Below are 15,348 nucleotides of genomic sequence, written 5' to 3' on the forward strand. Positions count from 1 at the left end.
GGCGATAACTAAGACGATTACAGGTTAGTATCACTAAGACAAGCTTAAGAAATGCTATTCCGCGGTGTTGAATGGTAACGGACTTATCGGTTTTTTTTTCGGCGTTTTCAGGTGACAATATTTTGCGTATAAGAGGGACGAATGATACCAAAGGGACAGTCAAACTCATAAATCTAAAACAAACTGACAACGTTAGGCTAAAAATGAAAAGGTGGTTATTTCTTTCAATTTGTATTAAAGCAGAATTGATATTTCCAAATAAGCTTGATGTTACTAAATGGGGAAATTATTTATTTTGCTGGATATCTAGTCATATATTCATGGGAAGCTACGATTTATTTAAAATTGTTTCCACCAATGCAATGTGGTACTCCAACTTGAAAACAAACATTTTTTCGTGGAAAGATGACCAATTGAAGCGTGTTTTAAGCTTGTTGTTTTCTTCTCCAAGTAAATATTTGGTTATTATTCATTAAATATAGACATTAATTTTTCCCTTTCGGAACTGTTTCATGCACTATTTAGGTCTTAAATGATAGTAAATATGGAAAATTTGTGGCATCGGACTCTTTGTGTTTTTGGCACCGGACTTTTCGTGCGCAAATGAATTTGGAAATTCATATCTTCTCAATCAGTCTATTTTTTTTTCTCCGCCTGCATGGTTGTTTAACACTTCTTACTTTATACATTAATCACACAATGATATATACTTTATTAATCCACAAGAAAATGTGTGGGATTCTATCAGTATCTCGGTCTTATAGCAGGGAGGGTTCTAGTACAAATAATTATGATGTCTTGGAAGGCTATTCTAAATGCTTACTTCGACGCCCTTCTGCGACGATGTAAGGCGTCAAAGAATGCCTTTCAAGACGTGATAGTTATTTGAACTAATAGGTATAAAAAAAAGATGTGGTATGATTGCCAATCAGACAACTCTACACAAGAAACCAAAATGAAACAGTAATTACCAATTATATGTCACCAATGAGCAAGGCCCATACCGCGTAGTCAGCTATAAAAGGCCCCGAAATGACAATGTAAAACAATTCAAACGAGAAAACAAATAGTCTTATTTATATAAAAAAAAATTAACGGAAAACAAATGTGACACATACACAAACGACAACAACTGAATAACAGGCTCTTGACTTGGGACAGGCACATACATACATACATAATGTGGCGGGGTTAAACATGTTAGTTGGGACAGTGGTATAATAGTACACCATAAGAACGAACTATAAAATTCAGTTGAAAAAGGCTTAATTCAACAGGTGGACAAAAATGCAAGTGGACGTGGCTGGGTACTTAAACATTCCAACTACAAAAAGACACAAAGAACAGATCTGCGGGTACTCGGTGTTAATAGACAACTCGTTTAAAGTCACTAACAACTATTACAAAAATCATGCATCTACATGTAACACGCACTAAATGGGTTCATAATTTAAGTTGTCATAGTTATTCATCAACAATCGTTTTTCAGGACTGACACATAAAGCTTTACTCATACATGCATCATAATAAATATTTCTATTACGCCGGAATGAACGTGTCTTTTCGAAACATCCGTCAAAAGACCTTCACATGTTAATCTGGGATAGGGCAGAAATAGACCATTTGTGTTTTGTTTGGCATTATATCTTTATGCTGAGCCTGACTCAGCTAGTATAACCATGGGATTGTATCGCAATCTCGGCAAATTACAAAGAATAACAACTTGTGTGTGAAGATTGTAGATTATAATTCCACCAGAAATGATACAGGGGTTTTACAAAGTGTGTAATGTTTGTTAAATTGACGGTGATTTGTCACAATATCCACAGGAGCAGATTTGTCGTGGCATCCATTTGCAATAGACAGGTGAGGAAGAGCAAGTAAACGGTAGTGAAAATACGGATAAGTCCAGATTATTTCCGGAAAATATGAATGTCTGAAAATTCAATCCAATAAACTTTATAGTAAATATAGTTGCGTATGTGATCCAGAATACTCCCCGTCTGAAATCTACCTGATATCACTATTCCAGAAAGTATAATTCCAAATGTGAATGTCACTATATTAATCCAAAATATATACATATAATTACACAGGTTTGTTCTCTATGAGAAGAATCATGTCCACGATAGGGCGTGTGTAGGTTGTGGCTTTTCCATTAACGATTACTCGCACTTCTGCTTTTCGGACATGTTCGTCTGAACTTTTAATAGAGTTCACTATAATTCCAACGGGCCATTGGGTACGGCAAATGTTTTTGTCCTTTAGAAGAATGACGTCTCCTTCGATGAGATCACGGCGATCTTCGGTCCATTTTCGTCGTTGTTGTAGTAACGGCAGGTACTCCTTCCTCCAACGGGACCAGAAAACACTGGCTAGAGCCTGTACTCGTCAGAGATCTCGTTTGTCGAATTCCCCAAGATGGTCTGAAGTGAAAATGTAGTCGGTTTTCTGCGTCAATAACATAGCCGGAGTTAATATTAACGGATTCTCTGGATCTGTTGATACCGGTACCAGAGGTCTAGAGTTCACTATTGCTGAAACTTCTGCCATTAGTGTGTTGAGCACGTCATGTGTTAGGCTTCTTCCGGTTGCGTTAAGAAGCATAGAATCAAGAATTCTCCTATTGATACCAATCATTCTTTCCCAGGCTCCCCCCATGTGGGACGAATGCGGCGCATTGAAGATCCAAGTTGTACCAGAATTGTACAGAAAGTTATTGAAGGGTCCATCTTCAACGTTGATTGAGTCAATATTTAAATCGTCGATTGCGCCGATAAAGTTCGATCCACGGTCAGATCGGAAAATCTTAACTTGGCCTCTTATAGCGGTGAATCTCCTGACAGCGTTTATGAAGGCTGAAGAGCTCATTTCCTCGATTAATTCGATGTGAATAGCTCTTGTCACTAAGCATGTGAATAAAATTGCCCAACGCTTTGAGTTGGCTTATCCACCACGTGTTTTACGTGAAACAATTGTCCAGGGTCCAAAGGTGTCTATTCCAACGTTAGTAAACGGAGGTGAAGGTTCAAGACGGTCCTCTGGCAAATCAGACATGATTTGATACTCTGTTTTTCCTCTGAGTTTGCGGCATGTCACACATTTGTGAATAATAGATGAGATCAAGCGTTTTGCTCCTACGATCCAAAATCCTGCGGATCGAATCGCTCCATCTGTGAAATGGCGACCTTGATGTTTTATCTTGTTGTGGTGGTGTCGAACTAATAATATCGCTATATGATGGCGTCCAGGGACGATCAATGGTTTCTTTTCACGGAGGTTTAAGTCAGATTTGGCGATACGGCCTCCTACTCGTAATAGTCCTCGTTCGTCCAAAAACGGATTAAGGTTAGCTATCGGACTCCGCTTATGAATTTGTTCCTGACGTTTAATGCAATCTATTTCATCTCCGTAAACTTCATATTGAGCAGATATTAAGATGAAATTTTCGGCATTCGAAAAGCCTTCCAGAGAAGTCACTGGTGCTGTCTGTTTTGACCCGTGTAAACGGGAGAAACGTTCCAAAAAGGCTATCGCTCGCACAAGTGATGTCCAGTTGGAGAATCTGTTGAATCTATCAGTTCCGATACCTTTTTGCTCAAGTGTGGCAAATGTTTTTGCAACATTAACAGTTGCACGTATTTCTCCATCTTCCTCTGGGTCTATTAGCTGATATATGTCCTCAGAATTCTTTTGTACTGAGAAAAGAAGTTGTCTTGGTCCTAATAACCATTCGCTGCTATGAATTTCGTGAGCAGGTACGGACCTTGTTCCCGAGTCTGCGGGATTACGGTTAGTTGGTACATAATTCCATTGACTTGGAGAGGTAAATTTTCTTATTTTCTCTACTCTATTGGCGACATAGATAAAGAACCTTCTTGTCTCGTTACTGATGTAGCCTAGGACTACTTTACTGTCTGTGTAGAATATTACGGTGTCTATATGTAAATCTAAATTATCCATGATGGTCTGTGTTATCTCGACTGCTAATACTGCAGCAGATAGTTCAAGGCGTGGAATAGTATGACCACTTGCTGGTGCAACTTTAGCTTTCCCAAGAATGAAACCTATGTTTGGTTCATCACTACTGTTGGTCGTGCGTAGATATGCAACAGCTGCTATGGCTTTTTCTGATGCATCAGAGAAGACATGTAACTCCTTTGTGGTGGTTTTGCTGAGATACGGCACGTAGGTACGTGGAATGCGCAATGTTTCGATAGCAATTAGAGTATCTCTCCAAGATTTCCACTCATCTGCTGTCTCATCAGTGAGAGGTTGGTCACAATCGATGGTTTCTGATACTATTTTCCTTAATAGGAGTTTCCCTTGTATAATCACCGGAGCCAAAAATCCCAGAGGATCGTAGAGACTGTTTATCGTTGATAAAATTCCTCTCCGAGTGATCGGTTTGTTTTCTGATGATAATTGAAACAAGAAGTTATCAGTGTTTACGTCCCAGCTGAGACCAAGACTACGTTGTAGGGGTTTACTGTCGCATTCTAGGTCTAGATCTTTAAGATTTGAAGCCAAATCACTGGCATGAAATGCAGACATAACTTCCGCACAATTAGAGGCAAACTTGTGAAGTCGTAAGTTTCCATATTTTGCTAATGCTTGCTGTGTGTCCTTCATGAGCTTAACAGCTTCCTCTTTAGTAGGACATGACGTTAGACCGTCGTCGACATAGAAGTCTCTTGTCACAAAGCTAGTCACGTGACTGCCAAACTCTAGTTCTGATGCTTGAGCTGTTTTTCGGAGTCCAAGCGTAGCAACGGCAGGTGACGGACTATTTCCGAAAACTTGAACTCTCATGCGGTATTCGACAAGGTTCTTCTGTAGGTCATTGTCTTTATGCCATAAAAATCTCAGGTAATTTCGGTGGTCTTTTCTGACAACAAAGCAGTGAAACATATGTAGAACGTCTGCAGTTACTGCGACCATTTCTTTCCTGAAACGCAGCAGTACTCCCAAGAGATCATTGGTCAAGTCTGGACCTGTAAGCAGGACGCTGTTAAGTGAAACTCCGTTACATTTGGCGGAAGAATCAAACACACCTCTGATCTGATCGGGTTTCTTCGGATGATAAACACCAAACAATGGCAAATACCAGCACTCCTCATGTTCATGCAATGGTGGGGCGAGCTCTGCATGATTATTGTCTACATGTAGGATCTTACTCATAAATGTAAGAAAGTGTTCCCACTTAACTGGGTTTCTATTCAGACTGGTGTCTAACATATTAGCACGATGAAGAGCTTGTTTTCTGTTGCTTGGCAATGGCTGTCTTGGCACTCGGAACGGCAACGGTGCTACCCAACTTCCATCCGAGTCTCTCACAAATTCGTTGTCCATCTGCTTCATGAACATTTTGTCCTCATATGAATGTCCAGGCTTATCATCGTCCCTTGTTTTTTCAAAGAGTGGCGATTGTAAATCTTTCGTTACAGGGTCTGTGTAATTTTCCCGGATGTCAAACTTGCTTGTGCATGGTTGAAAGGTTGAAGGTTGTCCTGTAGGTAAAATGTTGGTTATTTTGACATTTAACTCGAGAGGTACATGCTGCTTGTTAATGCAGGTTTCTCCTATCACTACCCAACCTAGTTTCAATTGTTGTGCGTATGGAGTTCTGGATGGTCCTATGCGCTGGTCGAGGACATGGTGTGCCTCTAAAGGTCTCTGCCAATTAATAGAAGAATTTGGCAATTTTCTTCTATTGGTGGAATGCTACCCCTAAGTTCTTTTAAATGAGGGTGATGCATTGTTACTTCAGGAGTAGGTATTTCGTCCCTATTATTGGGAATATGATCACATTCAATCAGTACAGGAAGGTCAAACTTGTCATTACCATTGATTGATTCCATGACAAAACCTCTTCCTCTTTTCCCGGAAGTGACTACTTTGCCGGAGCATGTTGATAGAGTATAGTTCTCCGGTTTATCTTTGACGTCGAAAAGATTAAAAAATTCGGGCGATGCTAGTGACCGGTTGCTTTGGTCATCAATGATGGCATACATGCGAATAACTTTGTACTGGTTATCTTTGTGATAAACATTCACAGGAAGTATTTTAGCACACGATTTCCCGCTATATGTATCTTTGCAGATCTCAGTACAGATAGAGTTGACTGAGGTTGACTTAGTTTCAGCCGATTCTGTAGGCTCCCCGCCGTAGGCTTGCTTAGGTGAGTTAGACTGAGAACTTGCAGGTTGCTGTGGTCTAGTGATGTGTAGTGCGGTAGTGTGTTGTTTACTTCCACATTCTTTACAACTTATGCGTGCATTGCATTCCCGGCTCCTGTGTGTGGTAGAATCACAACACTTGTAACATACATTGTTTTCTTTTAAAAGACCTTTGCGCTCCTCTATTGACTTGGCTCGGAACGCTCGACATTCATTTAAGGAATGCTTTGTATTGTGCAGAATACAAAGACCTTGTTTGCTGGCGTCTCCAGATTGCTGCTCAACAGCTGTTTTATGAGCACCAACTTTAGTCTTAGGGTAAGACGTAGACCTTGGCGCAGCACCCTTTGTATTTGGTGTGGCCTTTGACCCAAAGATGAACCCAGGATCGTTCTTTGTTTTGCTTATTTCCCTGATGTAGGCAGAGAATTCTGTGAAAGGTGGAAAGGCAACTTCATATTTGGACTTGTATCTTGTAGCCCTCGTTGTCCACTTTTCTTGGAGACCGTACGGTAATTTTTCAACAATAGGATTTATCCCGGACGAAGAATCAAAATATGCTAGCAAACATCCCAGCTTGGGATTTTCCTTGTGATATTCTATTTCTGATAGAATGTCAGACAGTTCGTAGAGACGTGCGTTGTCCGTATTCGTCAAGGTAGGGAATTTGGCAAGTTTATTCATGAGAGAGGCTTCCAACATTTCTGGAGCACCATACCGCTCGTCAAGCCTCTTCCATAATCTCTGTATACCTATGGTAGGATTATTGGCGTTCGACGCTCTTATGCTAATGGCATGTTTAGCGGACTCTGGACCGAGCCACTTGATCAGTAAATCGATCTGTTCTGAGTCAGAGACTTGTAACTCATCCGTCACGTTCTTGAAGCTTGCTTTCCAAGTATGGAAGGATTCTGCCCGATCGTTAAAGCTTGTTAACCGGGAGAAAAGCTGGTCCTTACGTAAGAGGAATCTAGTTATCTCCGATGTGAGGTTGATTTGTTGCTGGTGTGCAACAGGGATCTCTTCTATTACGCCTTGTTTTTGGTGTGAAACAGGGATCTCTTCTATAAATTCTTGTTTTGTGCGTAAGACAGGGATCACTTCTTTAACACCCTGTTTTTGGTGTTCAGTAGGGCTCTCATCTGAAAGGCCTAGTTTTTGTATGCCAGTTACTAATCCCAGATCTGGGATTAAGGTAACTTCCGGTGACTTAGTATCGGAAGGCAAGACAGCAGATGTCTGTGACAGCAAGTTCAATGCCACGGATGGCACGAACGCTGGTGCTTCGTGACTCAACTCGATCTTATCAGGAATTTGTTTTTTCTTTTGAGGACCTGTTACTTCCTTTACAACAGTTGATACAGGAAGTTTATTGACAAAATCTTGCACACGCTGGAGCGGGTCTTCCTTTTCGTTAGGGAGATCGCTAAACGCTTGGCTATCATCGTATTCCAGGATACGAGCCTCGGCTTCTGCGGCTGCAGCTTCTCTCTGTGATTCAAGAAGGTTAAATTTGGCTTTAAGCTCGACCTTTTCCCGGCTTACTCGTGCGGCTTCTTGTTGCATTTGAGCCTTACGTTGAGCGACTTCTTGTTCCATTTCTGTCTTTTTACGTGTGGCTTCCTGTTCCATTTCAATTTGTCTGGACAGGGCTTGTTCCTCTAACATTGCTTCCTGTTGTAGGATAAGGGCATGTTTTTCTACAAAGGCTATTTTAGACTTGGCAGCCTCTGCCTTGGCACGCTTTCTCCGTGCTAGGCTTGACATGTCTGACACGTTAGAGCTACCACTGCGTGAGGTTTTCTTACCTTTTGACCCTGAGGTCCTTGTTTTAGTTGATTTAGCCTTAGTGAGGGCAAGGCGATGCTCGTGTAAAGAGTCCATGGCCAGTTCCACTTTGGACAGACGGAGATCCAATGTAAGGTTACATGCGTCTATGTCTTTTTGACTGTCCAACGTTCTGGTCCTTTTTAGAAAGTCCAGATATTCGTCTGTGAGCCTACGATAATTTGTACAGGCTTTTACAAGATTGTCCTGGGCTGTTAAGACTTGCTGAAGTTCATTGGGAGGTGTGGTGATTTCCGATAACTGGGTCGTTATATCTGACCAAAGGACCTCTAATTCCTCACAGAACTTGTTACGTCTTTCTATGTAGGTTCCTTTACCTTTTTCGGTGAGATCCCGTACTCGCCTAGTCTCGGGATTTTCATCTAAATGTGTGGTATTAGACGGATTTTGTAATAGTTCAAGATCTGGGACATTTCCCTCTGGGGGCTCTATCTCTTCTTGTTGTTCCACATGACTGGGATCCATGTTGACTCAACGTTTTTGTGTTGCTACCTAGTACACACAAGTTATGTAGTCCACTGTCAGTGTAAAGGTATGAACGTTGTTATGTTGTCGTTCCTTGTCTGGATATGTAAAGACAGGTTGTCGTCAATTTACTATGCTGAGCCTGACTCAGCTAGTATAACCATGGGACTGTATCGCAATCTCGGCAAATTACAAAGAATAACAACTTGTGTGTGAAGATTGTAGATTATAATTCCACCAGAAATGATACAGGAGTTTTACAGAGTGTGTAACGTTTGTTAAATTGACGGTGATTTGTCACAATATCCACAGGAGCAGATTTGTCGTGGCATCCATTTGCAATAGACAGGTGAGGAAGAGCAAGTAAACGGTAGTGAAAATACGGATAAGTCCAGATTATTTCCGGAAAATATGAATGTCTGAAAATTAAATCCAATAAACTTTATAGTAAATATAGTTGCGTATGTGATCCAGAATAATCTTTATTTTTCATTTTCCAAACCAACAAAAAATACGAAAACACCATTTTTTACCCTGGTAAAAAAATATAAACACAAAAAGTCCTGTGATAAACCTCAACAGTTCGGTGCAAAAAAAAAAAAAAAACCCGCCAATTTAGGGAAACCCGATTAGTCCGCTGCCAACCAATTTTGATAAAGCTTTAATATACGATATTTTAAGTTTTTGAATGCACAAAAGTGGTTCTAATTTAATATGTATTATGTATGAAATAAAGGAGCACAAAAAGTCCACATTCTAGTACATTGTGTATTTGAACGAAAAACACACCAGTAGTAGTTGTGTTCGGCCTGTTGTTCTGTTTAGTGTGGAGTTTTTTTTTTGAAAAAGCCAAGAGAGGTACCGAAGCAAAATAATTTTTTTTAGTTAGACCATCGGTACCTTCCGTGATCATTTAAACATAAACACTAGCGACTTATTTTCGTCTATTTGGCTCATTTTGTGTCTCACTGTCTGAAAACAAAACCCGAACCCGATTAGTGCGGAAACGCCGACAAAAACCCGATAAGTCTGTTACCATTCTACACCGTGTATTCGCAAAGGATGCAGTAGGTGTTACCCTTGACCATTCGTCCGTCCAATTTTTATATTCGCTCTTTACCTAATACACAATGCTAAGAAACTAAGAAACTAGCAAACAGGGATTATGTCGGTTATGTATATACGAGAATCAATGTACTTATTCAAACCTACTGGCGTTTTATTTCTTTGAAAATTATTTGCATTTGTTCTGTATGTAGTCTCATTACAGATTGCTCTACATTTAATGTACAGGTAATATGCAATTATAATCTGGAGATGCAAAATGTAATTTACCGATGATCAAATTTCAATAACCCATTGAGAAGATCTAATTCAGGGTAATGCAACAAACTGACGAAAACCATGGAAAAAACTCCCTGGTTCATAGCTAATTAAGCCTCTCACTTATATGATCATGACAGACGCAAAACAATTAACAACATTATATTGACACCGATGTGTGGACAAAACTAACGACATAATAGATAAAAATGTTGAGAATGTGGGTACACAGCACAGCAGTCAACATTGGGTTATTATCTTAATCACTGTAATATGTAACAAATATGTAAAACATTGACCATGGCACAACAACACAATGACGGGATGTACAGAGCCACGTCAAACAATTTTTGTAACACAACACACGATATGGAATATAGTCCAAGCATATTGTCAAACATGAGAGATAATAATACAAAAAATATCATAGAACACTGACGGGATGTTTGAGTACAGAGCCACGTCATTGTAACAAAGAAACACGGAAATGCATAAGGAACATTCCTTGGAAAAAATTTAAACTCTTGTAAGCTGACCTTGGGAGTTATTATTTAATGTATTCATTTTTATTAAAAAGTTTCATTGCAATATAACGGTTACGTGTATCCGTCTAATCTTTGAACTTTAACCATAGTACTTCCAGTAAGTATGCAGTAGTAGTGTAGAAATATAATTCTGCACCACCAAGTAGTTCAAGTTCTAGTAAAGAACAAGACTGTACTTTTCAGAGGACCTCGAATCCATCAAAGGACCAATCTTTAAACAGGTCAGGGTCAGGCCACTATGCTCACACCTGACCCAAAAGGAAGAGAGCCATAATGAGCTTGTTGTTAAAACTGTTGGTAGAAGTTTAGATATACATGTAGTTGTAAGTTTCATACAAATCAGGGCTACCATTGACAGTGCTGTTTTAAAAGGATCTGGACTTCAACTACTTGCGGATATATTTGCCAATTCAGGGCAATTCACTATGCGTGTCATATATTTGATCGGTACAATCAACCTTGGCCTGCATGGTCTGATTTTATGCAGCGCAATGATTGACTTGGTTCGCTCAACCGTTGTTTTAAATGGAAAATCAATTCCTTTACAACTAATAGATGGAAGAGTTCGGTCTATGTTACAAGTGCTTATGGATACACCTGTTCTAAACTCATTTTTTGTTTAAAACGGTGAAAAGGAAATCCTTGCCTGAGGACGATAATGATACTCTCCCCATACAGAACCATCTACCTGTCTTAATATCACACGTCATGGAAATTACACCACAATACACTGTAAACATTGTCAATAATACTGCTATTGAAATCTCTCCTATAGCAACATACCTTTCTAGTAAGATGGTCAGTGATGAAAATAAGTACGTGGACATAACAGATGAAACATCAGATAACCATGAAGTCCGTGGCGAGGGAGTGTTCCACCAGAAATCTGCGGGGGCCCAAGGTCCCGCAACATCTCTTGTCACCGCATATAGTTCAGCAGCAATTGACAGTAAATTGATAAATTCATATTGAAGCTTACCACATCAGTGTTTAGTGTGTGGATTAGTGACACAGGCCAAAATGGGTTGCCACGTCTTGAAGACAACTTTGTCATGGTATTTTCAACCAAACACGACCTGCTGGAGCTGTGAACATCTACTTCTTTGGTGCCAGCTTATGCTGGGTTCACTTCATCAAATTAGCACAATACTATTTAAATATTCCTCTCTTGAAGATCTCTTAGATTGCATTTTACAGAGAGAACTTTACACTTTCATGAAGTACAAATTGTAACCTCACGAATTTCCGTTCGTACGTATATATACGTTGGCACGTAAACTACCCGTGATTGCCATTGCCATGAGTTGTTTTATGAATGTTCCGTTTTCTGTGTTAATGTTAACAGTAAATGACAGTATATAACATATCTTTTAGATACCAAACCAAGGATTTATAACAGTATCATAGTTTCTGGCGTGTTATTCGTCATCTTATTATTTCGTTTATTAGATTATGTTTCCAGAGAGGAAGAGACATTTTATTCTGATGACCGTTTGTTTTGCGTATGTCATATACTTTGATTCAGACATTACTACATTGTTTTGTATATGGATTAATTTTGACAGACAAAGCTTTATTTCTAATAATTATAGTTACCCCATTACTCGTGTCAGCACAAAAAGTGCTGACTACTGGGCGTGCGATACCCTCTGGGGAAATAAATCTCCACAAGCAGTGGTATCGACCCAGTGGTTGTAAATAAACTCATCATAGATACCAGTAATAAAATTTGTATATACGCCAGACGCGCGATTTGTCTACAAAAGACTTATCAGGGACGCTCGAATCCAAAAATGTTAAAAAGGCCAAATAAAGTACGAAGTTGAAGAGCATTGAGGACCAAAATTCCTAAAAGTGAAATGAAGACATTCAATGAGCTATTCCCAATTATTTTGGGTTACCATTTAATTATGTGATTTATTGTGTTGAAATACCACTAAGATCCGAATAATTACATAGTACATAAAAGTCATCTATATGGCAAATATTTAAACGTAAGGAAATGTTTGCCGATTTGCCAAAATTGTTAAGACTTTATATGCAGAGAATTCAGATGAATTAGCCAACTGTTGCAATTCACAAGGAAGCACATCTTTATATCAAATAATCTAGTCACAGGCATTTAAGCATACGACAAAAAAGACAAAACATGCATGACAAAGTAAATGAAAGTACTCCTGGGGCTAAGAGAAAAAAGACTTGTGAAAAAGGGAAATTTCAACCTTAATCTTAAGCAAAAGAAATACAAGAAGGTGTTACATATGCTTCATCTATAGTTGCATCAGCAAAATTCGATGATTTTTAAAACATTCTTGATCCTGAACAAGAACACTGCAACAGCTGCTGAACACGCCAAAAGTCCCTTCAAGAGTTTGTTATGATCCGAGCATATATATATAATAATAATGTAGGAAATATATGAAACTCACCAGGTTTGTTATACAGCAATTAATACATAATATACAGTTGTAATAGAAATAATCAATGCAATCAATAATTGAATTATTTTTACCCCGGCAGATCATGATTGCATTGAAAGTAGTACTTTTACGCTCTCAACCATACATCAGACAAACTTAAAAATTATGATTCAAGATTTTTAAACTCTATCTTTTTTAAACGCCTGTGTTTTAAACGGGACGAATTACGATATACAGTTTTCTGACCGTCTCTGTATGTCGTCAACGTGTCGTACATCAACTACAACCTTCCTTCACGATTTCCTATTTAATTTTGGTAAATTGTTTGTATCTTTGGATGTAAGCTCCCTCTCGATTTTCGAAAATTCAATTTTAACGTTATAGATCAATAAAAAAAGGGTGGAGGTGGTGTTACAGTTTTCCGAAAATCAATCACTGTTATTTAAATATCTTCTTTAAAAGCACAGAAACCACATGTGCATGAAGTTGTACATGACACTGCAATACCATTAATCCCTGATACTCATTTAAATCTTATAGTCATCATTGCAATTTATTAGTGTAAAAGAATAATTTATTTTGTAAACAATGAATTTAACTGAACAAAATTAACCTTTCATATCTAAATATTTGCGACTGTACATCAAGTAATCAACAAACAATAGTTAATGAATGTGTTGCAAATTTTTATGCTAAATATATAAAAACAACTGACTTTGAACGACTCAATGCTAATAAATGAGCACGTAGTTGGAGCACTGAGAAAACTTGCTCTATTCTATTTAAAACTGGCAAGATAAAACTAAATGTATACTATTTGTAGATTAGTTCAAATTCCGTCATCTAAAATTTAACCTATAAAAACGATATCGATGAAAAATTAATATAGAGCTCTCGCAAGTGAAGATAATTTTTGATTGCGCTATTTTTTAGTAACCTCCACCATAATAGAGGGGGCACTATGTTTTACCCTTGTTCATCTGTTTGTCCGTACATGCCAACATTGGTTTCTATTCTCTAACTTTAGTTTGCCTCGACCTAATGTTATGAAACTCAAACACGATGATCAAGTAAGAGCTTGGATAACATCACCTTAACAATTTCACAGTTATACTTCTTTACAAACGGATTAATTGCTTTATTTTTCGTTTCCTTTCTCTCTCACTTTAGTTTGCCTCATTCAAATGGTATGAAACTTATATGAAATGCTTAAGCTTATTCCGACAAAACATTGATCGTGTTTGAACTTTGGTCGCCTCACTTTTACTGTTTTACAGTTATGCCCCTTTACAAATGGAAAAATTTCGTTTTTGTTTTCAAAGTTTTCCTTAAGCAAATGTTATGAACCTAATACAAAACGCTTATTACCACAAAACACAGATTAATCACACATTTTTTGTTGTGTCACTTTAACCGGTCTATATCGTATTTATCCAAACGGAGGCATCATCTGTGTCCAGACTAAGCACATATTTTCGTAGTGTCACCTATACCGTTCTCGAGATATGTACATTGTGTATCCTTATAATCTTATATCCCAACGGGGACATCATATGTGTCCCATGGTCACATTCCCCATTTATCTTATTATGTACATAGATACTATTGGAAGAACGTCTCCTACAACGGTGGTAACGTCTTTGCTATTTACAATTATTTCAGCATTCAGATTTCCTTTCTTCGTCTGTTCTGTCCGCTTGGAATGTTTTCTGAATTTTTCCTTTGTCTTCCTAATTTTTCTTTTGATGATTGCGTCTCTTCTCGCAGTCACCTCCTTCCTTCGCTCTTCCTTGTAGTTTTACCTATGAAAAAGAAATACATAATTTCCGGTAATTCAATATTTTGCAAATAAAGAAATAGAATGATAGATAAATAAATGAACTAATATCAGCAGTGTACATTTTCTGTTTCTAATCTTCACATGCCTTAGCAAAGTTTATTTCACATGCCAGAACTTTTTAAACGACAAAAACAATGTGCATGTAGGGGCTCGGTTATATACAAACAGAAGGAAAATACAGGTTAATTGTTTGTAAAAACACTGCAAATCTGAAGTCAGTGGAATACATGTAAAGGGAGCGCAGCACAACTTATTGAGGTGAAAATTGAATATTAAAATTGTTGTATAATGAGTATAATACAAAGGCTCGAAGTACTAATTTAAAACTTTCTGGCATATTAGTTGTCCATTATTCCTTGTTAAATTGACTTCTGGTGATAAATATAAGAAATATTATACATGTTTACTTTAACATACAGTATTAAAGATTGAGAAAAGGTCACATACAATTGAAATTAGGCCAATGATATTAAAAATGGACCTGGCGTAAAACTGTTTCATTTAATAAAAACTTTTTACTGATATCTTAATTTTGAAATTATGAAAAAAAAACACTTTTAGATTGAAAAAGAAATCAAGACTTCATCACAATTTGTACATATAACTGATCCGCGGGGAAATTCTGCAACAGGACGAAGATGAAAGTATAATGTTAACTCTAACTTCATGTGGATTTTCATCCTAACGAAACTTTAAATCTTTGACACCTATAAAATGTTTTGAAACAC

This window comes from Mytilus galloprovincialis, chromosome 10 (genome assembly GCF_965363235.1).
Source record: "Mytilus galloprovincialis chromosome 10, xbMytGall1.hap1.1, whole genome shotgun sequence".
Taxonomy (NCBI): Eukaryota; Metazoa; Mollusca; class Bivalvia; order Mytilida; family Mytilidae; genus Mytilus; species Mytilus galloprovincialis.